Genomic DNA, 26895 nt, shown 5'->3' with positions numbered 1-26895 from the left:
AGATTCAAACTTCATAGCATGACTGGCCTGAGGAACATGTAAAGCCTCTTCTGACCTTTAGATTCTATGATTCTGTACCAGCCAGTTCAGGAAGCCTTCCAGCCTCTGCTTCCTTGACATTTCTTAAGTTCTCTGTATGGAAAGACAGGCAGTCATCAAGGAGCGTAAGTAAAAATCCATCGTCATGCCATACCTGGCAGAAAGATGTTGAAATAAGATTGACATGACGCACACAGAAGCATCTCTACGTCTACTGTCTTTACCCTTGAGAAAGACATGTGGGGAGACAGACAGTGACCATGGCTCAGGGTTCTAGACTTTACTAAACCACCCCCTGACTACTAGATACTGGCAAAGTCAACTCCCTTTTAATTTAATTTTCTTATCAATACAAACAGTGGAGATGAGATTGGGAGGCTTGGTTCATTTCTAAGGGTTTTCCCAGCTGTAAATTTTTATCTAAGATTGTTGATGCAACTTCTCTTGGTTTAATTGTCCCTCATATGTACAATGAATATGGAAGGGCCTCTCTCTCACAGGGTAGTAGTTGCATTCATTTCAACATTTACTAAATAAACATATATTGTATGTCAGGCCCTGTGCTGGGCACAAATACATCAAACTTTAGTAGAAAGGACGGACTACAAAAAGCAGGTTAAAGGATGGTGTTAAGACCTTGAAGGACTTAACAGGCACTGAAATAACTCTCAAGCTATATGGGAAAATGATGTGGAAGGACGCAGCCAAGATGGTGACCATCAGGGAAATGAAATAAATTCTCCCACCCAATCCTGTCCCCCATAGCAACACAGCAACCACTATGTGTTCCTCGAACAAAAAGCATGCTGGACAGGCAATAGCTACTTCATGACCCAGGGCTTCCCTAGAGGGACAGGATATAAAACACTGGATGATGGGCAACAAATAGGCATGGGTAGCACCAACAGGAGAGGTTCCATCTGGTTCACCTGAGACAAAACTGAGAAGAATTCCTGAAAGCTTACTGATGGAGTTCTAGGACACCAGGAGGTTGAATAGAGATGCACACGTGTTCACCAAGACCTTGCTAGCATACTTGAGAAAGGGAATACAGTGACAGTTGCTGTGGATGAGTTTTGCAGACTGAGGTCATCCAGGAATTCTGTGTGCAAATTCAATCCACCCGTGTTAATGTGACATGGTATTTTCTGCTCATTTATCAACTTAATTTAATCATATGACATAATTTTGTCATAACAGTGTTTGTTCTATATGCCAGGCAATCCCAAAAATTCTGGGAAAGAGAGATTTTCCACCTGGCCGTGTTCTTTGAAACAAATTACCTATACGTGAACACTTAAACGGAAAGAGGAGGATTTTCATAAAATGAATAAGACCCAGTTCCTGCAGTCGTGGAATTCAAACGCTAACTGGGTGCACAGACGTGGATTCAACTATCAATGTGAAAATATCGTGAGGATTACACAGGATGACAAATATCAAGGGTGCACTAAACACTAAATCACAATACATATCACATATAAGGTGTATAGGTAGTAATAGTAGCAACAGTGGTATTATCACAGAGAGGTTCCTGTTTAGACTAACTTCTCTACAAGGAAGGGGCATAATCTTTCTCCCTGATCATTTGAGTAGCATCTAAACAGGGTCTGTTTCTAGAAATCATTATTCTAGGCAAGGCTACGTTTGCCATTCAGCTGTGCTCTGTTCTTTTAACGAAGATTTCTAACACCACTTCAGTCCCTTATATAATCCCCAGTTTTCCCCCATTTTGAAGGTCTCTTTGCTGTTGATGGCTCTGCTTTCACACAAGACTTGTCTGAAAGGTCTGGGTGCTTTCACTTGGGCCCTATCAGAGATCATGGTTAGTGGAACTCTCGGTGTTTTATAGCTTTCGTCTCATTAATGCCAGCACTAATTTGTGGTCTAATCCAATACCACCCCCATAATATCAGCATGAATACACACTGGATTTCAATCTGCCATTCAACGAGCATGAAGTCCTTTATGTTCATTACTAGCCAATCAAACAGCCCCAGTTTCTTTTCTCTGCATTTTTCCATAGTGAAATCATTTTGTGATTACCCCAGAGCAGTGGCTTGGTAGGAAGTATTAGAAAAAACAATCACAAGAACAGCCCTGCCTCCTCTTCCTTTTCTCCAGTGAATGCAACTGTTTTAACCTGGAAACTCCAGTTCAGACTGAGTCGCCAGTTTGTCTGTGAAAATGCTCCTTCCCTAAGATAGCTCTTACCCTGAGGTATCTGGCAGTATATCATAAAATGGGCCTGTGTTTTATCCTCAAAGGAGCAGAAGGACTGTTGAGATAAAAACTAACTCATGCTCTGGCAGAGAATAAACCAGGTTGCCAAACGCACATGGACTAATGGACCCAAAACGCCACATGTGCCAGGGTGACCTTATTCTGATGCCTACCATTTTCTTTTCCTGAAAACTGAGGCCTGGAATCATTATCATGAATTCTCCTTTGTTCAATTTCCATGGTTAAATGATTTCCCTTTCACATCATTTCAACCCCACGCATCATCACCAAAAGTATTCCAGTCTGCTATTATGTTCTGCGTTTCCTGTTCCGACTAATGCCTTGTCCTTTAAGTTCCTCTTGTAATTCTCTGTTCTGCAAAAATTTCAGTGGTGAAATTGGTTCAAGTTGGCTTGGCTATTTGTATTTTGAGTTAAATTAAAACTAGAGTGAATGTTCATAAATAAAAAGAGACAACAAACGGCAGTGTCTAGTTCAACCAAAAGACCTGGTAAATTTCAAGAGGGGTCATTTTTTTTTTTTTTCCTTTCGCTTTTAATGAACAAAGACAGGAAATCTCAGAAGTGGGTATTTTCTCATACAATAAGGACCTTTCACCAACCCCACAGGAAATGTAGAGCGGAATGGACCTTCAGAGCTGTCCCCAGTCAGGGGAAGGGGACGGGGCTTTTATATCAGCATCAGGGGATGCAGGCTGCCCCCAGAGCGGGAGTGGGGCTCTCTCCCCACCTGATGGCAATTCCCAGAGACAGACATTAGCCAACGACCTTCCCAGTAGCTAAGGAACTAAGCCCTTCCGTCCTGAAGAGGGGATCTGGGTGATGCAGCACACCACCCAAAGCACAAGGTAACCCCATATAACATGAAATACCTGATTATCCACCTTAAGCTGAAACAGGTTCCATGAGACGTTTTGCCAAAGCTCTTCAAATCCTGTTTTGACTGTGGGCACCAACAGCTGCCGAGCATTTTACTCTTTATGGGTTCAAAAATAGATATTCACCCCTAGTTTCACAAAGTGCAAGAAGAAAGTGAAGAACCGGGTTTTATGTCTCAGGTCAGCTACACCTGTGCCTTAAAGTGACACAAACATTCTAAGACTGCTGCTTCACCGATAAAACAAGGATAACCCCATTGACTGTATCTTCCTTATCAGATTACTAAAAGAGGCAATGGATGTGAAAGCGCTTGATAAATAATAAAATGCTATATAGACAGAGCTTCGCATATTTGGCACAGAGCAAGTGCTCAAAAATATATATGTTGAATGGGTAAAGGAGTATGACTCTAATTCTCCCACATCCCACCAAGAGCCTGGCTTCCTCCCAGCACATGGCAGGTCTGGTCCCTCAGTCTAGCAGCTTGTGTAAGGAACAGGGAGGACTTGGTGTGAAGTGGAAGGACACCCTCCACCCTGTGACAAACAGCACAGCATGGAGACAAGCATCCTCTCTACCCTGAGGGCACAGCTTTCATCTGGCAAACCAGGAGCAGTCTCCAGAAGCAACTCATATCGGTGCTGAGTCCTAAAAAATAGCTCTTTATCAATTATGCCTAAACAAAAATTATTTTTGTGATAGACATGCTCCAGTGTTCAAGTGGGAAATATTAAACAAGCTCACCCAGCAAGCCAACTTGTTTTGGGGGAATCTTGAAAACATTATCGTGTGATGTGGGTCTGCAATTCCTTAGCCACAATTCCAAAATCTAAAGAGCTCTGAAAACCAAGTTTTTCCTGAACTCATACGGTGGCAAAAACTGACCACAGCTAATAGGTTGTGGTCTTTATTTACTCCTCTTAGTGGATTTCACTGCAGAAATATGAGTGAATTTGATTATGAGGGGCCACCCAGCCCCTGCTGGTGGTGTTATGGAACACACAGTATACATTCTGTAGGCTTCAGATATGGGACTACAGTGGACCTGTAATAATTGCCAAAACTTATTAAGAAGTTGCTACATATCAGAACCTGTTATAAATGCTTTGCATCTATTATCTCAGTTAATCCTCACAGAACCTTACAAGGTACATCCAAGCATCTGTCCTATTTTACAGATGAGAAAATTGAGGCACAGGGAGAGTGCAGAAGCTGTCAAGTCACACAGCAAGTAAGTGGTAGGTCTGGGAACTGAAACCTGCCTGAAGTGGTCTGAATCCAGAGCCTGCCTGTTCCCTTTGCAGCAAACTCATCTTGGCAAATCCTACAGGAGTCAGCAACAGGCAAAATTAGTTGCCCCTTAGGAGATACATTGAAAATCTGTGGTGACTGAGGTGTTCAGTAATTGCTACTTGAATTAGGGTGTGTGTGTGTGTGTGTGTGTGTGTGTGTGTGTGTGTGTGTGTGTACCCATATATATGGGGAATTTTAAGAAATTGGCTTAAGCAATAGTGGGGACTGGCAAACCCCAAACCGTGAAATCTGTAGGACAGGACAGCAGGCTGGAGACATAGGCGATGGCTGATGTTGCAGCTTGAGTCTGAAGACTGTCTGGAGGCAGAGTCCCCTCTTTCCCATGGGACGTCAGTCTTTTTTCTCCTAAGGCCTTCAACTGATTAGATAAGGCCCACCCACATCAAGGAGGAGGATTTGCTTTACTCAAAGCCTACTGATTTAAATGTTAATCACATTTCTAAAATACCTTCAAAGAGACATCAAGACTGATACTTCACCAAATATTGGGCTATCATGGCCTAAGCAAGTTGACACATAAAATTAACAGTCAAGCTACTCTTAAAATGATCCAGTCTAAACTGGGTCTGTTAAAGCTTAACATTATAGTTTTATGTGATTGCAAACTGAGTATTTAAGCAAACAACCCAATGTTGCCCCTGGAGAAAGAGATGCTCCTGGTCATAGGCTCCCTATGACCCACCTCTGAGCAGAAAAGGGTAGAGAGCTGATAAGATACAAGTTGGGTCTCTCATTGTTGACCAGAAGGCTGCCTCCTGCACCTATGGCACTCCATGTGTTAGTAGAGTTTGGCTCACAAGTGACAGAAATCCAACTTGAATCAGATTAAGCAAATAGGGGGTATATTATCAGGGTGCTGGAACCAATGAAGATGGACAGACTTTCCCCCTTCAATCCTTAAAGTCAAACAATTAGCAGAAATTTCACCGATATCAACCAAACAAGGGGAGGGCAGCTAATGAATGAAGCAGAAGTTTCTGACCTGGCATAGCTCCCAAATATGACCTTTGGCCCCCAACCCCTCCAGCCATACCATCACCCACCCCTGGCCCACCAGATGCAGTAACGGGGAATCAAAAAAATCGTAAACTGCAACTCCTTTATTCTCAATCAGGAGAGAAGTGAATTGAGGGTACACCTTCATATTTTCCCTCTTCTTATCGGGAGGGAATAGAAATGTCTCCCAATAGAAATGGGAGAGAACAGAAAATAGATGGATGAATGAAATAGGAAGAGACACCCAGGGGCCATTGTCTCTGCCAGAAATGAAGGCTTTAGGACCACTCAGTGGATCTAGGACCTGTGCGGGTGGAATAAGCTGGAGCTCAGGGACCACAGCACATGAGAATGTGATCTACCCCAACTAGTTGGGGTGAATTCTCATAAAGTACACTTGACAAAATTAGAATACAAAACAAAGCATGGGTTTTCTGGTGGAGATTTCCCACATCTTCAGCCTCATCTGCCCTCTTTTTTTTTTTTGTCCACTCCCAAGGCTTAAAAAAAAAAAAAAAAGGTGGAAAGAAAACAAAACACCCAGCCTTCAAACACAGAATGGGAAATGATAAGGTTTCGGACACAGTAGAAGGGAAGGGTCCAGGGGAATTCATCCACATGGCACAAGAGCAGATACCGGTTGGAAAAGCTTCTCAGATTAATCATAAGTAAAATGAAAAGAGATGACAAGAAAGCTTCGACGCACGTTACAGCAAAGGAGGAGGGAGAAATGTGAGGGACGAAGGGAGAAAAGGAGGAAGGAAGAGGGAAGAAAGGAGGAAGGGAGGGATGGTCCAGTGAGGGAGGGGGTTCTGCGGTGCATCCTAACCTGATGCTCACATGGCAGGACCCCAGCCGAGTTTGCTCACTGCTCGGCCTCCCTTAGTTCCTGCCCAGCTCTGAGCAGGATTCCCCAGCCTTCCCACCTGTGAGTCATCCAACATCCCTCTGATCAATTCCTTTTCTGCTTAAATTAACAAAAGTTGGTCTTTGTTGTTTGAAACCAAGAATGTAAATTGATACAGATGGTGAGCAGTTAATCCATTTAAATAGAAAGCTAAGATTAAGTAACTGAGGGAATTCGAGATACAAAGCAGGTGTAAATGTTACAAACTTTGCCAATATATAATAAAATAATATAACTAACAAAAACGGGAGGCGGGTGAGGAAAGTGGAAAGAAGTGGGAGTGCTAATTTCCTCACCTTTCCTAGCAGGGAATTAATAGGTACTAATTAAAATGGAAACATGTCGTTTTAAAAACATAATGACTCATAAAGTTTCTCATAATCATTTTATAAATCTTAGGGTGATACTTTAGGGAATGCAGGTGAAGAAGCTTAAGTTCAGAACTGATAACTGACTTAACCAAAATCTAACAGCTGATTCATTCAAAACTTCAACAAATGTGTCTCCTAGGTGCTAAGCATTACGCTAAGTGTTGGGCTCACCATGGAGGACGACCCAACACGGTTCCTGCCTTCACAGGGCTGACAGTCTAGTGGGAGAGCCAGACGTAAACAAGAACAAAGACGTAAATATGAAATTACCATTGTGATCAATGCTGCGAAGGCAAAGAAGAACTCGCTGTGAGAGAGAGTAAGAGAGGTGGAGGCACGCTTGACAAAGAGCGGGCAAGACCTTCTTGCCCGCCAGCGGGTGGACATTTACGAAGAGACTTCGAAGTTGGGAAGGCATCAGCCTAACAAAGATTGAAGGGAAGATAATTCCAGACGGAGGAACAGCATGTATCAAAGCCCCAAGGAAGGTGTCTTAGTCCGTTCCGCCTGTTATTACAGAATACCATATCTGGGTAGCTTATAAACAACAGAAATTTATTTCTCACAGTTCTGGAGACCGAAGTCCAGGAGCAAGGTGCTGACAGATTTGGTGTCTAGTGAGAGCCTGCTTCCTGGCTCACAGATGACTGTCTTCTCCCTGTGTCCTCGCGTGGCAGAAAGGGTGAGGGAGCTCTCGAGGGTCCGTTTTAATCTCATTACCTCATCACCTCCCAAAGGCCCCATCTCCTAGTAGCATCACAGTGAGCGGTTAGAGTTTCAACACATGAACTTGGAGGGACACAAATATTCAGACTATAGCAGTTCGCCTCTGGCCCCCCCAAAATTCTTGTTCTTCTCACATGAAAATACATTCATTACATCTCAACAGCCCCCAAAGTCTTAACTCGTTCCAGCAACACCTCTAAAGTCTAAAGTTCAAAGTCTCAATCTAAATATCATCTAAGTCAGATATGGGTGAGATTGGAGGTATGACTCATCCTGAGGCAGATTACTCTTCATGTGCCAACCTGTGAAACCAAGCAAGCTGTGTGCTTCCACCATATAATGGTGGGACAGGCATAGGACAGACATTTTCATTCCAAAAGGGTGAAATAGGAAAGAAGAAAGGGTTAATGAGTCCCAAATACGTCCAAACTACAAGGCAAACTCCATGAGATCTTAGAGCTCAAGAATAATCCTCTTTAGCTCAGTTCTCTGTGCTCCAGGCCCACTGGCACAGAAGTGCCGCCTTTCAAGCCCACTGGGGCAGGAGTCCCACTTCCTGGACCCACTGGAGTAGTGATCCTGTCCCTGAAACTTTGTCAGGCAGGGGTTGGGCCTCCCAGGTTCAGGATGGCCCTGCCCCCACAGCTTTGGGAAGAGGTCACCTGGCCTGTTGAAAGCAAGGCGATGGTCCCCCCTTTTGAAACTAAGGAAGCAGTCCTAATGATCTCTGAGTCGCCTTTGGGGTCATTTCCCCCTCGTCTTGAAGAATAACACCTGGCTTCTATCGAGAAGGCTGATTAGGTCCGTGGTTCAAACACTTACTAATCCAGTGGTCAGTTGGCCACACAGTGTTCTTTCCTGAACACGCTTTCTCACTTTTTGTGATATGGAGAGGCTGAGAATTTTCCAAATCTGTAAGTCTAGTTCATTTTTGCTTAACAATTCCATCTTCCACTCATTTCTCTCTTCTGGCATTTACTATCAGCAGTCAGGAGGGGTCGAGCCACACCTTCAACACGTTGCTTAGAAACTGCTTCAGCTAAATATCCAATTTCATCACTTTCAAGTTCAGCCTTCCACAAAACACTAGAACAGGAACACAATTCTGCCAAGTTCTTTGCCACTTTACAACAAGGATTGCCTTTCCTCCAGTTTCCAATAACATGTTCCTCATTTCCATCTGAGGCCTCATCAAAAAGGCCTTTATTGTCCATATTTCTATCAACATTCTGTTCATGACTACTTAGGTATTCTCTAGGAGGACTGATGCTTTCTCTACAGCTCTCCTCTTTTCTTTCTGAATCCGCATCAGAATCAGATGTATTTCTAGCGTGCATCTCCACGCTCCTCCAGCCTCTTTCCATTACCCACTTCCAAAGCTTCTTCCACACTTTTAGGCCTCTGTTACAACAGCAACCTCTCTCTCAGCACCAATTTCTGTCTTAGTCTGTTTGGGTTGCTGTAACAGAATGCCATCATGGTTTATAAACAACAGAAACATATAAACACAGTGGCTCATAAACAACAGAAATTTCTCTCTCACGGCTCTGGAGGCTGGGGAGTCTAAGATCAAAGCACTGGCAGATTCAGTGTCTGCAGGTGAAAGCCTGCTTCCTGGTTCAGAAAGAAAGGACGCATGTTGAAGAAAAGTGAAAGGTGATGTGAGTGAGTGAGGGGAAAGGGGGCATGAAGTGAGGGTGATAAATATGGCAGGAGCTAAACCATGCAGGGGAGGCTTGTGTGGACATGGAATGGCATTCAGCTTTTATTCCAAAAGCGACAGAAAGTCTCTAAATAGTCTGCATCAGAGAAACGGAAGGATGAAATTCTCATTGTATAACATCCACTGTGGCTGCTGGGTGGGAAGTGGTTTGGAGAGCTGCAAGGATATAATTGGGAAGATAGGTTAAGAGCAGTGGTCCAGGTGCAGCTAAGTGGTTGCACTTAGCTGATGGTAGTAGAAATGGAGAGATGTTGACTAACTGGAAAGATACTTCAGAGATAAAGCCCAAAATCTTAGTGATGGATTGGATATGGAAGGTAAGGGAGACAGAAAAATCAAGAATGACTCCCAGGTTTCTGGGCTGGTAGCTGCAATGGAATGGAGATGAAAGTCACTGGCTCAGGTGTTGGATGGATCAACTCTTAGAAGTGGAAGTCATCAGTGCTGACAAGCATAGGGGTGACTAGAAAGACCGTTGGACAAAAGTCTTCAAGGAGTGAATAGGAATGGTGGAACTAAGCTGAAAGGGCAGACTCTTTAGCACCTGTCCAGCATCAGTCCCTTTTCACCAATTGCTTCCTTGCTTAGCTACTGCTCCCTAGAGCTCACCTGCTTTTTCCTGCTAAGGGGCTCCTTTTTGATTTCCTCAAGTTTCACACTCACAGATTGGCTTGAGGAGATGAGGAGGCAGTGGGATAAAGAGAAACATAGGGTAGAAATATCAACCCTGACTCTGGGTAGGTGTGGAGGCAGGAAAACTCAAGTGACATTTGCTCCCAACGGAGACTCCTCGTGGGGGGGTCGTACAACCCCATTCAGGATGACAACTACTCAGGTAAGGCTGCAAGATCTGCAGATGCCTGGGAGGAGGAAAGGAAGACCGAGACAGGAGACAGAGGGAAGAAGAGGAAATATGCGTTAAATCAGCACCTATGTGCCAGCCTTGTGGGAGGCTCCCTAAGTTGCACTCTGCACAAAGGCACCACATTCAAAGTGTAGATACCATAGATTTGCATATTTATTCTGACAATTTTCTGCTAGACCACAGTGTTATGGCATGAACTGTGTCCCCTGCAAATGCATATATTGAAGACCTAACCCCCCCGATGTAACTGTATTTGGAGATAGGGCCTTTAGCAAGGTAATTAAAGTTAAATAAAGTCATAAGGATGGAACCCTAATCCAATAGGACCGGTATCCTTATAAGAGGAGGAAGAGACAGCAATGATGTGAGCACACAGAGAGGCCATGTGAGGACAGAGTGAGAAGGCGGCAGTCTGCAAGCCAAGGAGAGAGGTCTCAGGAGAAACCAACCCTGTCGGCACCTTGATCGTGACCTTCCAGGCTCCAGAACTGTGAGAAATAAACCTCTGTTGTTTAAGTCACCCAGCTTGTGGTATTCTGCTACGGCTCTAGAAAATTACTGTAAGCCGTAAAGTGTTTTGTTCTAATTATCAGTATATTAGGAAGACTTTCTAATAGGCAGAAGTCAAATCACTTGGGGAAGGGGTTGATTTTTGCAGTTCACATGAAGATGTCATACAGGCCAGCAGTGACCCTGAGAGTCACTATGCCAAATGCTTTCTTTTATGTTGTCTCATTTAATCAATACACAACTTTACAAAATAAGAGTGGTAAGATGAAGAAAAAGAGACTCAGAGAAGCTTGGTAACTTGATAACAGTCAACCACACACTAGTAAGAAGCTGAGCTAAAATCTGTATCTAGACCAGCCTATTCCAAAACTCACCTGTTTCCCACAATACCACACTGTCTCCCATTACAGATCCTGGTATAAAAGAGATGCTACTAACATTAACTGCACTTTTATTCTGCCTCAGACACTCTAGACGTTTCCCATACAATAGTGAAGTAGGTCTGATTAACTCTGTGTTAGAGATAAGGAAACCGAGGCCCAGAGAAGTGAAGTGACTTGCCCAAGGCCACAAAGCTTAGCAAGTTGTACGGTGTCTGTTTACTGCTCCTTTCTCCCCCTCTTCACCTCATACTCCAGCATGGAACATGCCCTCTTCTCAGACGCAGCTTTTCCTGGGCAATCCATAAACATGGAACAGCCTTTCTCCTGTTCAACATAGTATTCATATCCTTTTAACACAAACAACATTATCAGAAGTCATTTACAAAGTAAATAAGGTAGCAAATGTCTGATAATGCGTTTGTTCCCCAAAGGTAAATAAATGAAGATCAAGTTAGAGTTGAGAAAGAGCTGCCTTTCATTGAATACATTTCTAGCTCTTTTTCTTGATGTATGTAATTTTTATTTGGTTGAATTATGAATTTTACCCTAAAGATTAATCTGGCCCTCTATAAAGAGCATAAGAATTAATGTTCAGCCAAGATATGAATCTTTTTTCATTTTGATTTTAGTGGAAATCAATTTGTTAAAATTTGAGTGCAATTTGTTACTTATTCACTCCCACTTTTCTGCTCAAGTTGAGGTATTTGGAAATATCTACATAAACGCTTTTTGTCAATACTACCAAGATTTATACTGCCAAGTTCCTGTAACTATTATCTCTAAGAGCACGATGAATTATGCTTTGTGATGCTAGATTTTATTGAACTTATATAACAGAGAAATGATCAATTAGAAAAATAACTCACAAGGATTTGTGTCTCCAGCAGCAGTGTGTAGAAATGACTTCTAGGTCATTTGACTGAAGAGATACAACCAAAACACCGGATGTAGCCCTCTTCATGTCGCTTAGTTGGTTCGGAGGCACTTCCATGTATTCTTTGACATATTTCCTATGGTGGTCCGTAAGCAGAATGCTGCTCTGACAATACCACCTAGCCAGAGCATTCGAGTTAGGATTTATTTAGGTCTCCTCTCCCCTTCCCTCCCCTCTCCTCCTCTTTTCTCTCTCTCTTTCCCAGGGCTTCCAGAACAAAGTACCATGAACAGATTAGTTGAAACAACAGAAATGTATGGTCTCACAGATTTGGAGGCTAGAAGTTGGAAATCAGATTGTTGCCAGGGCCATGGTCCCACTGAAAGTGCTAGAGAAAGACTTGTTCCAGGCCCCTCCCCTCACTTCTGGTGGTTTGCTGACAATCATTGGTGGTCCTAGGCCTGTAGACATATCACCCCAATCTCTGCCTTTGTGTTCACATGGAGTTCTCCCTGTTTGCAGACCTGTGTCCGAGTTTTCCTTTCATATAAGGACACCAGTCATATTGGATTAGGGGCCCATCCTACACCAGTATAACCTCATATGAACTAATGACATCTTCAAAGACCCTTTACCCAAATAAGTCACATTCTAAGGTACTAGAGGTTAGGACTTCAACATATGAATTTCAGGCAAAACAACTCAACCCACAACGTTCTCCTACCCCCTCAGTATATAAGCATGCTCTACTATCTCCTTTCTTATAAATAAAGCTTAAGAACAATAATAACCCTACTATGACCTGAATTCTTTCTTCCCTTTCACAGCCAGCTTCTCAAAAGAGTCATCTTTCTATTTCTCCATCCGTATATTCCTAAGCCCACTTTAATCTGGCCTGGCACCAAATGTTTTGAGCGAGGTCGCCAACAACTGCTTAACCTTTAAATGTCTTACTTTTCAATCCTTATCTTGCTAAACCTCTTTGTGGCTTTTAAACCTGTGAATCACATCCTCCTTTGGGAACTGTATCCCTTCTCAGTGTCAACATCACTAGCCTGAGCTTTTCCTCTTTCCTGCCCCCAGGTGCCCTCCACCGAATCCTCTGGAAGCATTCTGGGAACTCTGTTCTTATGTCACCTCTCTTCTCACTGCTCTCCCAGTCACTCACCCATGCTCGTGTCATCATCCACCCCCTGTTCCTTGGTGTCTCAAGCCCATGAATCTAGCACGCCTCTCCCCTCTGAGTTCTAGGACATCCCAACGACTGTACTTTCCACCTCTTTCTTGTGTCCCAAGTCACCTAAAGTTCAACATATCCAAATAGAAATCTTCCTCCTTCATGACCTCTACATTGAAGACTGGCACCACCACAGAGCCAGGTGTCCTGGTCAGAAGCCTGGGAGTCGCCCCGCCTTTTGTGAACCACTCCCACCCCCAATCAGAAATTCACATAGAGTCTAGCACGCCTTCCCATTAAAGGCCTTGAAAATGTCATGCACAATTCACTACAGGGCTTAGAAAGCATTCCCTGGGAGCCTGAAATTTGGATTCTTCTCACAAAGACAACAAATAAATTGGAAATGCTCAAGGCCACTCAGTGGAGTAGAATGTGCCTTTTAGAATCCTCTGTGTGCCCCTCCCCACCCCCGGCTCCTGCACCCCTGAGCCTCACACCGGGGCCCAGGGCCGATTCCTCTATTAAGGCCCAGTTAGCACAGTACTTAGGGCTATGATGCTTTCAGGAGCCCACAAAATTGTTTTAATTTCTTTTCAAATCAGAAGAAAAAAATGAATATAATCTACCCTGGATTATATTCCCCTACATATCAACCCAATTCTAAAATACGATTTTTTATTTTTTTTTTGGAAGAAGGGGTCCATAAAGGCAAAAGCACTTAGGGGATAAAGCAGCCTGCCTAAGTCTGCCTCCCCTCTCTGACTACTTTGTCAAGGACCCTTCTCTTAGCTACAAAGGAAAAGATACTTAAATTAATTCACACTGCAACACGAAAGACTGATAGTTTAACTGGTAGCCATCCAAGGAGGATGTGCTCAAAATCTGTCTGAAGCCAAAGAGAAGGAACTCTTTTTTTTAACATTTAATCTTTTCTCCTTTAAGTGTGGAGAAAATACATGAGTATTGTAGACATGTCAGAGAACTCACAAAAGTTTAAAGATAGAAACAAAAGTCACCTAAAATGCCAGAGATAATCACTATTAACAATTTGATCTATTTTCTTCCAGTATCCCTGTGGAGAAAATTAATCAAATTGAGATCATCTTTTTTTACATATAATTTTGTCATGAGCAATTTTTATAGCATTCAATATTTATGATCTTTAATGCCATAATAAATATTTTGTACAAATTTTTGTCCACATTTCTAATTATTTCCTTAGGATAAATACTTTGAGTGAAATTAATGGGTTGAAAGCTATAAACATTTTAAAAGTTTTTGATGCACACTGCCAAATTTTTCACCAGAAATATTATATAATGCTCTTATCCATGGTGTCAATTTTCCTATACCCCAGAAAAGACTAAATATTATGCTTTGTAATCTCTGAGAGTCTGATAAGCAAAAAAAAAAAAAAAAAAAAAATCTTCAACATGCATCTATTTGATTACTTGTGACATTAAAAGTATTTTCTTAAGCACTTACTAAACAGCTGTTTTTTCAGAGTAATTTCTGTTCATCATTCTGTTAAACTATGATATTGGGGTAATGATCTTTTCTACTTATAAGGCCTCCCTATATAATAATGATACTAACTGTTATACAATTGCATATTTTGGTCCAAGTTTACATGTCTTTCAATTGGGTATTATATTTTTAATCATATACAAGTTCTTAATTAAAATTTAATAAAATCGATCAACCTGTTCCTGTTTCTACTTCAGAGTTATGCTTTAAAAGCCCTTTACCAGCTTAGGATATTTATTTTCTTTCTAATATTTTATGGAGTTTTGTTTTTACATTAAAATCTCCTCCAAATGGAATTTATTTTGATGTAAGCAATGAGAAAATACTTTGTCACTTTTTTTTCCTAAGGAATTAGAAAATGATAGAAAAAATTATTTTTTGAAAAATCCATCCAGTCACTTCCTGATTGACTCTGATTCCCTTTACCCATCTGGAAGTAAATCTGATTCTTGACCTTCTAGTTTGATGTGTTATCTGCTGCCTAATTCCTGGCCAAGCACTGTTTTATTATTTGTAACCTTATAATATGTTTTCAAATTACTGGGCTAAATCCCCACTTTTTATCCTACTTCTTGTAATTTTGTTGGTTACCCTAGTACTCTTTTACTTTAAGATGAAGGGAAAGCCACAAAGAGAGAGAGAAAGAGACAGAGGCAGAGAGACAGCGGAGACAGAGAAGGCAGAGAGCGGACACTGAAGACAACTGACCCTGGGGCTATGTTAGTCCCTTCTCAGACTGATTCCTCCATCTGAAGAACGTCAGCTTCCATCAGCATTTAATGAACACATTGTGACCTAAGTGCATTCATACAATTATGTCTGTTCCTTCCCCTTTAGTGTTAATATCTAACTTTTAATCTATTTCCATTTTTATTACACATTAAAATCCAAAGACTATAGACTAGGCATTTATGTTTGCAGGAACATGGAATAACTTTATTAGAGCAATGAACATCCTAAGGACTGATATTCCTAGATGCCTTGATTCCTTGAGGAGAAAGATTTTGACAAACGTATCTCAATATCGGATTCACATCCAGTGACACACTTTTCTGGCAAGAACCATTAGCATTATTTTATGGATATCAAAGTTCTGAGGTTTTATTATGTACTTAAAAAAATCTATTTCAAATTTCATTTTCCATCCCCAAAAGAACCCCAAAATGTTGATATGTTAAGGTTCCATAACCCAGAGCATTAGAAACAGCATTTATGTGGTCACTGGACCATGGGCTCAAGTAAAGATACGTTTTCTCAAAGGCACGGAGGATGTGAAATTTCTCTGACACCTAGATCTAGACCCCATCTAGAGTATTCCAGACAAACCACCTTTCCCTTCCTGGGAGAATGGTTCCCTGCAGCAGCAGAAGGGCCGGCCGTGAGGCTGATAGATCCAGCCCCCAAGCTCAGCTGTACCACCCCTTTGCTTCATGACTCGGGGTCAATCGCTTTACTTTCTGTGATTCAGTTTCCTTATCTGTGGAGTGGGTAAAATAATGCCCGGTTCTGGGTGGTTATCGGGATTAAAACATTTAATGCATGCAAAATGTTCAACACAGAGGCTAGCAGAGAGCAGGCTTCCTTTAAATAATGACGTACTTTTACTGAGGTTTTGAGTTTTAAAGAATTTATGTCTTTTTAAATCAATCGCGTTAAAAACACTGACCCTATCATATTGTTGTCACTCAATAAGTGTCAGGCAACAACTTAATAACACCTCTCTAAGATAATAAATTTTAAAATTCATGAAAATAAATATCAATTTAAAATATCAATTCTTAAAAATTCAAACATTAGATTTTTTCCACTCATCAGTGTAATACAAAGGGAAAGAAGCAAAAATGACAAGTTCTATTTAAAATGTTGTAAATATACAGCATGTGTTTTTTGTTGTTGGTTTGTTTGTTTGTTGTGGTACGCGGGCCTCTCACTGTTGTGGCCTCTCCCGTTGCGGAGCACAGGCTCCGGACGCGCAGGGTCAGCGGCCATGGCTCACGGGCCCAGCCGCTCTGCAGCATGTGGGATCTTCCCGGACTGGGGCACGAACCCGTGTCCCCTGCATCGGCAGGCGGACTCTCAACCACTGCGCCACCAGGGAAGCCCAACAGCACGTGTTTTTAAACTTCAGTTTTGCACTGCACAGGGAATACCTGTCTTAACTACACATGTGTTCTTAAAGATGGATGTGAAGAAGCCACTCGTTTTGAGCAGACTTCTATTCCCACCCTAATAAAAAGTATTATAAATACCCTATATAATCCTCACTTTTAATTTTGCTCTCTTCCTCTGTAGTTAACACAAAGGAACAATTCAACTGCTTTAAATGTAGATGGTCCAGCTGAGGTTCAGATTGACCACCCCTGTCTTCATAGTAGGTTCCATTTTTGTCTTCTCAATGGAGTAAAATTTATGAGATACTCATTTCCTACTACTTTAATTTTTCTACTTGCCACCCATTTTTATAAATATCACCGGCAATATAAAACAATAATTTTTGGAAGTTTTTGAAACAATGAGAATCTTTCTTTAAAAAAAAAAAAAAAAAAATCTACCCAGAAGCCAAATATGTGAAATACATCAAAGCGAGGTTGCCCTGGTTTAGAGAGAGGTGGGAGACCTGGAGCCCTTCTAGGAACAACCACTCCCAGCCCGACAGCAAAAGTCTCTGCCACCCCCAGGATCCCTTGAATAGAACCTAAGTGGGATCATGTCAGACCCTGCTCAAGACCCTCCAACGGCTGCCCATCACACAGAGGTTAAAACCTGAAGTCCGTACCTCACCCGACTTATTCTGGCCTCTGACTACCTCTCAGACTTTTATGTCCTAACACATCTTCCCTCCCGCCCACCACTGGCTTGGTGCCCTATCCCACTCCCACTACTGTGCTCACTATTCCTTGAACAAGTGAGACATACTCGTTCCTCAGCTCCTTTGCATTTGCTGTTCCCTCTGTGCAAAATGCTCTTCCCCCACAAAACCACGTGGTTTCTCCCCTTATTTCTTTCAGGTCTCTGCTAAAATGCTATCGTCTCAGAGAGATCTTCTTGGCTGCCCTGTACCAAGCAGTACATCTCTGCCCCTGTCACTCTCTATCCCCTATCATGTTTTCTTCTTAGCACTTATATTATTGACATATTTCTCTATTTATGTATATATTTATTCAATGACTGCACCTCTCAATTAAGTGTGAGCTCATTAGGATAAAAAATTTGTTTTGTTCACCACCAGCCCATAAAACAGCACCTGACACATAGGAGGTGCTCAATAAACATATATGCTGATTAAATGAATGAATGAGACACCTATGCGTGGTTCATGAGGTAGTTTTAAACTGGGATGTGTAAGTCAATACTATTCTATAGACAAATATGGGAACTTTGCCAAAACTGGCATAAAAAAGCGACACTGAAGGTATCACTTACATAACACCCAAGAGTACAAGTTGCTCAGACATCCATATTTTGTGTCTTAGGCTTAGATTCAGAAGAAACAGAGATGGGTTTGTGAATGGTGGAAATGAATCTCATGAATGCAGATTATTTTTTTTTTACTCACAAGCCTCAGGAACTATCAAAAAGCAAAGGCTGGGACTTCCCTGGTGACGCAGTGGTTAAGAATCTGCCTGCCAATGCAGGGGACAAGGGTTCGAGCCCTGGTCTGGGAAGATCCCACATGCCACGGACCAAGTAAGCCCGTGTGCCACTACTACTGAGCCTGCGCTCTAGAGCCCATGTGCCACAACTACAGAAGCCCGCGTACCTAGAGCCCATGCTCTGCAACAAGGGAAGCCACCGCAATGAGAAGCCCGCGCACCGCAACGAAGAGTAGCCCCCGCTCGCCGCAACTAGAGAAAGCTGTGCGCAGCAGCGAAGACCCAATGCAGCCAAAAATAAAAAATAAAATAAAATAAAGAAAAATAAATTTTAAAAAGCAAAGGCTGCTGCTGAATGTTTCTTCCTGGCATCCACCAAGGTTGTGGTCCATGATTCATGAAAGGTCCAAAGGCTCCACACAAAGGGGGATCCCTGGCTTCTTGCTTCTACCTCACCCTCTTCCAAAAAGGCCATGTCAGTTCCCAGAAACAGTTTATACCCGTGTACAGAGCACTAAATGTGCTTATCATCAAGCCGCATCACCGCGGTCTGATATCCAAGGTGTCCTTACTGAAATTCTTGCTGCACCTTCCTTATGCAACATCTTTTTTTTCTTCATTTGTGTGTCAGATCCAGAGATTCCCTTATATGTACATTTAGGGACTTTCCATGGGCTGGTCCAGCCAACCAAAGCACAAAGCTGATGACCACTTTAAGAAACATACCACAAAATTCCATGGCTTAAGCAAAGGACTAGATTCTGGAAATGATTTTCTCTGGGGGGTTGGGGAATGCGTGCAGCACAGCTTGTGGGATTTTAGTTCCCCGACCAGGGATTGAACTCAGGCCCTCGGCAGTGAGAGTCCTAACCACTGGATTGCCAGGGAATTCCCTGGAAATGATTTAAATAAACAAAACTAGACCAAAAAATTGCTCAACCAAAGAGTCCTGGAATTCTCATTAATCTTTACTTAACACAGGTTTTGTCAGAGAAGGAAGCAGGTGCAAAGAAAATGTGTCCCGAGTCACTGGGAATAAGATGGGTTATTTTGGACATTACTACAACCCATGTTTAAATTGAAGCTAATATGCTGCAGTCAGCCACTTTGCTAGTGATGATTTAATGTTTTACATATTTTATAGATTCCTGAAAACTTGATCTTAAGAAATTTTTTGTTTGTTTGTTTGTTTTCTCAGCCTGGAAAATTGTTCACCTCTTTACTCCTATGTAACTCTGACCCATGTTTCAGGTCTCAGATTCCCTCTCTGTCAGTCCTCGGGGGGCTGTCCCAGAACCCCTTTCCCACAACCCAGGAGGCTGTCCCACTAACCCCTCCCCATACAATCTCAGTTAACCTGGGCTTTTCCTTTAATGGTCTTAACTCATCTGTAATCAATGTGCACTTACCTGCGTACTATCTATCTGCCTCCCTTACTGGACCACAGGTGAGCTCCAGGTGGGCAGGAGCCATGTTTGTATCACTCACTGTTGTCTCCCCAACATCTAGCATGGAGTAAGTGCTCAGTGGATCTGGTGAATAAAGGAATGAATGGAACACAACGTGAGCTATGTGCTGACACTACCATGGATATTTGCAACAGTCAGCTTCATTGGGGTAACATGTTCTGCTACACAAGAAAAAAGTAGCAATCCTTAGAGCAAGATGGGCATCATTTTCTCAACGCTCTCATTCCCAAAACCTCCCCAATGGGATAGTTCAAATCCTTGCAAGCACCTACAGCTTGGAATCTTGGGCTTGAGTTCTGATTAAAAGTTGACCTTAAGATTTTTGAAACATTTGTAGGAATGGTGGAAGTCAAGTCAACCATCACTCCAAAGCTTCAAGCAGACAATAAACAAACAGCAACCAAAAAGAAAAACCCAAGCAGTGCTTTTCAATGCCCAGAGGACCAAATGCAGCGATATCTTTGGCACCAGGTCGTTCCTCCACTTCTCAGCGGTGAGAACTCTAGAGGCCTGGCAGCCTTGGGAGCATCAGGAAGCAGCAGCCCCCAGTGGACACCACCTGCACTGGTGATAACGCTGAGAGTCCTCCAAGAGATGTCTTTGGCATTGCATATCAACTCAGAAGAGCCAAAGCAAGAGAAAAAGAATATGGTGGACACCAAATGGTGTCTATAGCTGACATTCAAGTTGTGGGGCTCCCCTTTGAGGACTCCAAGAAATATCGGTTAGGTGAGGTGGTCTCTGCGAAGGTAAGAACAGGGAATCTAAACTGGTTCATTTGCAACTGTAAGATGGACGGCTTGATAACCTTGGACAGTACCGTTATACATTAGGCTTTAAGAGAAGGAAACGAGAGGAAAGCTCAGAACATTGTCTGATACGGAGTGAGGAGAGCCTAGCATTTAAAAAAAAAAAAAAAAAAAAACCCTCCTTGGAGAGAGAGAGGCAGCATTAATTAGAATTGCCACTATGGGCTGCAAGTGGAAGGAACGGATTGGTGAATGCCAAAGCAGCAAGTAAACACAGCATGACAATCATGCCCAGAATGTCATAGGCTTGGAAGCTTTCCTAATCCTTGTTTAATCTCCAGGGAGATTTTTTTTCAGAGAAGTGCATCTTTAATTTCATAACGAAAATCAAGAGGCAAACAGATTTGATTTCATAGCCAACTTACAAAAAGATATCTATTCCATTAATGAGTGGACATCTGTATTTAGTTTTAAAAGTGGGGGAAGGGTTTCTAGGTGATGATCATTGAGGCTCTGAGGAAACTGCCTTCAATTCATTCATTCAAACCAATATTTATCGAGCCAGGCAGTGTCCTAGGTGCTGGAGATACCGCAATGAACAACACTCTCTGTCTCCATAGAGTTTCCTTTCTAGTGAGGGGAGGTACACCACAAACGAAGGTAGCAAGCAGAAAAAAGTAGGTATAAAGTCTGGAGAGGAAGCAGGCAGAAGGTCAGCGAGTGCGCGGGCAGGGTGGGGATGGTCTCAGTGAGAAGTGAGGATTTGCTCTCACTCGGGGTCCGCTTACTCACATGGAGAATTTTTTTTTTTTTTTTTTTTTTTGCGGTACGCGGGCCTCTCACTGTTGTGGCCTCTCCCGTTGCGGAGCACAGGCTCCGGATGCGCAGGCTCAGCGGCCATGGCTCACGGGCGCAGCCGCTCCGCGGCATCACATGGAGAATTTGATCAAAGACTTTAAAAAGCTGAAGAAGCAAGCCGTGTGGATATGCGGGGAAGAGAATGCTGGCAGAGGGAACAGCCAGCGCTGAACTGGGGCAGCTCCTCAAGTGCCCCAGAAACAGCAAGGCTGGTGTGGATGGAGTGCGGTGAGCACAGGAGGGTGGGGACAGAGAGGGGGAACAAGAGGCACAAGCGGGGTAGATAATAAGGGCCTTGGCAGGCATGGTGTGGGCTTTGGCCTGGGTGAGAGGGGAAACCGCTCTGGATCTGAGCAGAGCAGTGACGTGACCCGACTTCCCTTTAGAAAACATCCCTCTGGCGGCAGCAGTACAGGCACTGGGTATATTTGACCTAAAGTTCCCAAAAAAGATGAAGATAAACTTCCAGAGGTCCGACCTGTCCACCAATTCAACTTCAACATTCCCACTGAGATGTTCGAAACTGGGTTGAGAGGCCATTTTGCAAAGATGCAGAAAACAGCCATTCTGTCTTTTTAAACATACTACAGAGAAGCACAGGGTAGTACGGGAAGGAGTATAGAGTTGCCTCTCCACAGGAAGTCAGGTTCTACATGTGTCTGGTCTATACTCAGAACTCAGTTTTGGTCCAGGCAAGTGTTTGGGGGTACAGTGACCAAGGGGAACCTGAGGGGAGAAGAAAGGAAAAAAAACAAAAAGACTGCATCTGACCCAAATCCTAAAATTCAGTCTTGATGAAAGAACCAGGGATTACAGCCCCAGACTGAAGTATGCCCTATCTACCAGGACCATAAGCACTTACTCTGATGTTCGAGCGTTACCTCTGGTCCTAGAAATTCCAGGACAGTCATGGTTCCACATATTGTATCCCACTAGCTCCACAAATCATTCAAATGTTCCTGAAGAGCTTCCCACAAAGCTGCAAACAGAAAGCATCAAGGGTCTCTGTCACAGAGAGAAGAAAGAGAAGGGAAGGCTGGAGGAAAAGAGATTCTTCCAAGGGGAACTAACCCTCAGGAGTGATGAGGAAAAGGGGACAGAGGGAGGTCCAGGCAGGGCACAGCGGTTGAGTCCTGGGCTGGGACCACTATACATTCCTATGTTGCTGGGTTCACAGTCCTGATTAAATGAGATAATGTGCCTATACCCAGGCACTTAAAAAAACCAATTCTCTTCCCTCTCTCCTGAGTCATCCTATCACCTTTTAGCAAAGCAGGAGGAGGAAAGCAGGCTTTTAGCCAAGCTGTCTGACATGCTTCCATTTTTGCTAAGCATACACACAAGCACGATGCACGTACTAACAAAGACCATCTGGGAGAATGTAAGTCAAGTGTTTACAGTCGCTCTCCGGATCGTGGTATTACAGGTGATACTTCTGTTTTTCATCTGTATTTTTTCCTTTTTCACAATGAATACAGATTGCTCGTATTTTATTTTAAGAGGCAGAGAAGTATGTTTTATATTGTAGAAAGGTTCCAATACAAATGGCTCACGTGAAAAAGGAAGTACCTGAAAAGCTAATGTTTTGTCATCCAAATCCTGAATCGCAGGCCAGGAAGCTCGGTTCGGGTTTTGGAATACACGACCAAGCCCATCACCCAACCCATAAACAGAGCGGTTTGAGGATGGCATGGATGCTGGGGATCAGAGTATGTTTTCGGCATCTCCCTGAGCTAATGTACCATACCCATCCTATTGTTTGACTATAAGCTTGCCAGTAAAACCACTTCAGTTCAAGTGACCGGATCTTTGGAGAGGCTTCGCTGCTAGGGAAAGGACTGCTTGCTATCCTTGTCAATCTAGCAGGATATGGAAAAGGCTAAGGACCAGTGATTGCTGCATTTTGCTCTCCATTTTCCCCTTTTTTCTAACCAGGAGTTCTAACTGCATTTATCTTCTTTTACCTCCACGGTTATCTGCTGGATATTTGGAGATGGTTAGTCACAGGCGGCCAGACCATAAAGAGCCACGCTTGAACTTGACCTAGAGGAAAAGGCATTGCCCAGAAATGCTACCCTTGGAGGTAGATGTAATAACTGGGTGTGACAATAGGTTGTTTCTCTCAGGAGAGTATGTGAGTGTGCTTTCGTTGAACATAGGTACAGTCATGATAAATGAATACATTCTCGTGATTGTAAGATATGCATGTCAGACAGCCAATGGATGGACTGTCCTGGACTCCAACAACAGCTACTGCATCCCTCTTCTCCTGGGAACTCACCCTCTGCCCTGGCTACAGTAGTAAGCATCAGACCCAGGTCAACCAATCATAATATCCATCCACAGAGATTGGCTGGTCTAGGGGTGGGCCTATGTCCCAAAGTAGAGGGAATCTGCTTTCTTGCCTGGGATTTACAAGCACTGGATGAAAGGAGCTCCCTTTGCCTGGGTACTAAGCTGAGGCTGAGGGTGGCTGTGTGCTCTGACATGTGGACAGGATAGATCTTCAATAGGAGAGAGTAAGGGCGACTCACAAAGAAGCCAAGACAAGCAGGGCTGAGGAGCGGATGAGGAGGGAGGAGTTCTGCCAGCACCGACACTTTGGTGCCAGTGACTACAGCCCTGACTGCTGCATTGAATCTGTTACCCCTGCAACCTTACCAGCTATGTCAGTTGATACAGCCCTTCGCTCCTCCAGCTGGCCTGAGTTGAATTTATTGATGCCACTTCAACCCAAGGACTCAGCTACAATAACTATTATCAAAGAGGCACTGGGGGCTTCCCTGGGGGCTCAGTGGTTGGGGGTCCGCCTGCCGATGCAGGGGACACGGGTTCGTGCCCCGGTCTGGGAGGATCCCACATGCTGCGGAGCGACTGGGCCCGTGAGCCATGGCCGCTGAGCCTGCGCATCCGGAGCCTGTGCTCCGCAGCGGGAGAGGCCACAGCGGTCAGAGGCCCACGTACTGCAAAAAAAAAAAAAAAAAGAGGCACTGGATCCAAACCCACGTTTCTCTGTCATGAAAGAAACCTAACTAGTTTATTTTTCATTCAAATCCATGCTGATGTTCCATAGTTTCCTGTTCTTAGGCTACCTTCAATTGGTATTAAAAGGCCTCAGGATTACAATGAGATATCAAATAAAGAACATAAACATGTTGTCTTCCGGACACCCATTTCAACATTTCTCACAGCAACAATGTGGTTAAGATAGACTTATGTTTCCTCTGTGGAATTCCCTGGCAACTGAGCATAAATAAAGAAATCAGCCATGGGAAGGGGGCCCTCCATCACAGGGGAACCAGGGTGGGGAGGGATAGAATTCAAGGCTCAGATAAGAACAGTGTTTCCTGCACTACCTCAAAGACCCATCACCTGGCAGGAGTGCAACCTTGACAAATACGCAGAGTTGCCTCTCACCATCGGAATTACCAAAGAAGCTAAAAACAGAAACATGCACTGCATAATCTCTAACCTCAGGGGACAACAAGAACAGAGAATTGCTGTGTCAATCTCATTTCCTTGTTAGGCATATTATCCTAAGTGCAGGACTTTCGTTCTGAACGCCACACTTCACTAACATTTACCCGGCTCTAGCTTCTGAAATATTGAATTCCGTAGTAATTTTATTTTTTGCTTTTGATCTTTGCTGTTTTGCTCATTTATCCATAAACATGAGCTACTGAACTGAGTTGCAATTAAATAGCTGAGGTTGAAACCTGAGGCCGTCCAGATAGGACCAAACGAGTAGTCCAAGAAGGACCTCACCGTTGAAGTGAATAATGATAATAAATTTAACGTCTATCTTTGGATGCCTCCACTAAGATTTCCTGACGACGATCCACGTCTTGATTTCCTGTGATGCTCTTGTTAGGGAAGGGAAGAGATTTCTACAACACGAAGTTTCCCGGGTGTGGACGGTCAGAGGCGTGCTCATAAAGTGAATTTTGTAAAGCCTCCCCCTTTTGTCAAAACACTCTCTAATAGGATGGTTCTGTGAAGGGAAACTGCTAGAACCACTCTGCAAAGCGATACTTCGTATCACTTGACTAATTTTAAAAGTAGCTCATTCAACCAATTTTGGCAACTGAACTATTTTCTGAAATCCGGAATAGCAAAATCTTGAGAGCAAGACAGAGACAAAACGGGAGACTGTTAAAAACAAGTCACAGTGCATTGTAGGTGGCTTCCGTTTACTGAAACATTACCGGTGGGGAGAAGAGGAGAGAACGGATGCATCTGAGCCGCTGGCCACTCACCACTGCTGACCTCAGGCCTGGGGCAGCTGGCAAACACCATCTCCCTGACCTGCCCACCCAGCAGAGCAGTGAGTGGAGTGTGACCGTCCTGGTTTCACAATCCAGGACAATGGAACCCACAGGCATGCCAAATCTGCCCGCAGTCACACAACTTACCCATGTCTCAGAGCCAGTAAGTGGTGGAGCCTAAGTTTGGGTTCGGGGCTGCCGGTTCCAAGGTCTGTGCTCTTCACGGGGCTTGGGGAGAGGCCAGCAGAGGAGCGTAAGCTTCACAGCTCCCTCTCCGGGGCAGTTGTTCCTTTGGGATTAAGATACACCCAAAAGACTTCACTTGACTATATCCAGTGATGATACAGACAACGATAGGAGCTAATGTTTACCGAGTGTTTTCTGTGTGCCAGGCTCTGTTTATGTGCCACGTATTAATTCCTTTCATCCTCAGAACAATGCTGCCAAGCGGGCACTGTTATTATCCCCATTTTATAGATGGACAAACCAAGGCACTGAGGGTTACGTAACTGGTGCAAGAACACACAGCTGGTAAGTGGAAGAGCCAACATAAAACCCAAGGCACTGGCTCCAGAGTTCATCATACCCCTAACTTCTATTCTACGCTCTCTACTTCTCAGACACACAGATAATAGATGGTTAGCACAGCCCACAACTTTGAAATTCTGCATTGTACCACCCAAACTTTTACTCAGAACAACACTCACGCTACCCTTCTACTAGCAAAAATGAGACACCTGGGGCATGGAGAAGCTTACAAGTTTCTAGAAAAAAAAATAGGATCTCTTTCAATGTTACTCCACAGAAAAACAAATCTATATACTTGAAACCATATCGGTGTTCTTGGAAATCTGAAACACCTATGATAGTTTCAATAGGCTGAAAACACATGCCCCCCAGGTTCAGGATGGAGATGGGGGTCACACCCATGGGTCTGTTTCTTATCTTCCAAATTCATGGATGACCTTTCTTGGGAAGCCTGGGGTCCCAATGGGAGAGAAAAGCAAAACAAAACCACTAGGTTCTTTCTTTAAAGAGGAAGTAACCTAAGTAACAGCTGTTGTCATGCATGTTACAGAAAATGCATTACCTCCTTTGCAGAGCAGAGTGTGCTGACAGCAAGCCAAGTCATTGTTTGCACAGGTGTATCTGTCCGTGAACAAACAAGTCCGGATCAATCCTCCTAAATTTCACTAACTAGAAAAGAGAGACAGCTAGGCAAAAAACCATTGGACTCTCACTTTTGACATTCATGATTTTCGTCCCTTGTCATTTCATTTCTCCCTTGGATTTCCAAGGAAGGCTCTTTCCTTGATTTAGGGAGCATTCTTATCCCACAGAAATGGCTTTTATGAAAGGTTGAAAGAGGAGCTATTAATTCACTCTCAAAGATGCAGTAGAGAGCAGTTGCTTTTGTCTACCTGCAT

General features: G+C 43.4%; 1 long non-coding RNA gene across 1 annotated transcript; it reads right to left on the bottom strand.

Moving 5' to 3' along the window:
* LOC116754707 lies at window positions 1-26895 on the bottom strand. Its single transcript, XR_004350143.1, has 5 exons — window positions 26559-26895; window positions 25616-25757; window positions 22085-22182; window positions 19537-19659; window positions 1-132 (listed from the first exon to the last, which is right to left on the bottom strand). It is a non-coding gene; the product is annotated as an uncharacterized LOC116754707 (long non-coding RNA).

Source organism: Phocoena sinus, chromosome 5 (genome assembly GCF_008692025.1).
Source record: "Phocoena sinus isolate mPhoSin1 chromosome 5, mPhoSin1.pri, whole genome shotgun sequence".
NCBI classification, from domain to species: domain Eukaryota; kingdom Metazoa; phylum Chordata; class Mammalia; order Artiodactyla; family Phocoenidae; genus Phocoena; species Phocoena sinus.
The sequence above is the reverse complement of the archived record's forward strand: the minus strand, read 5'-3'. Positions and strand labels throughout refer to the sequence as shown.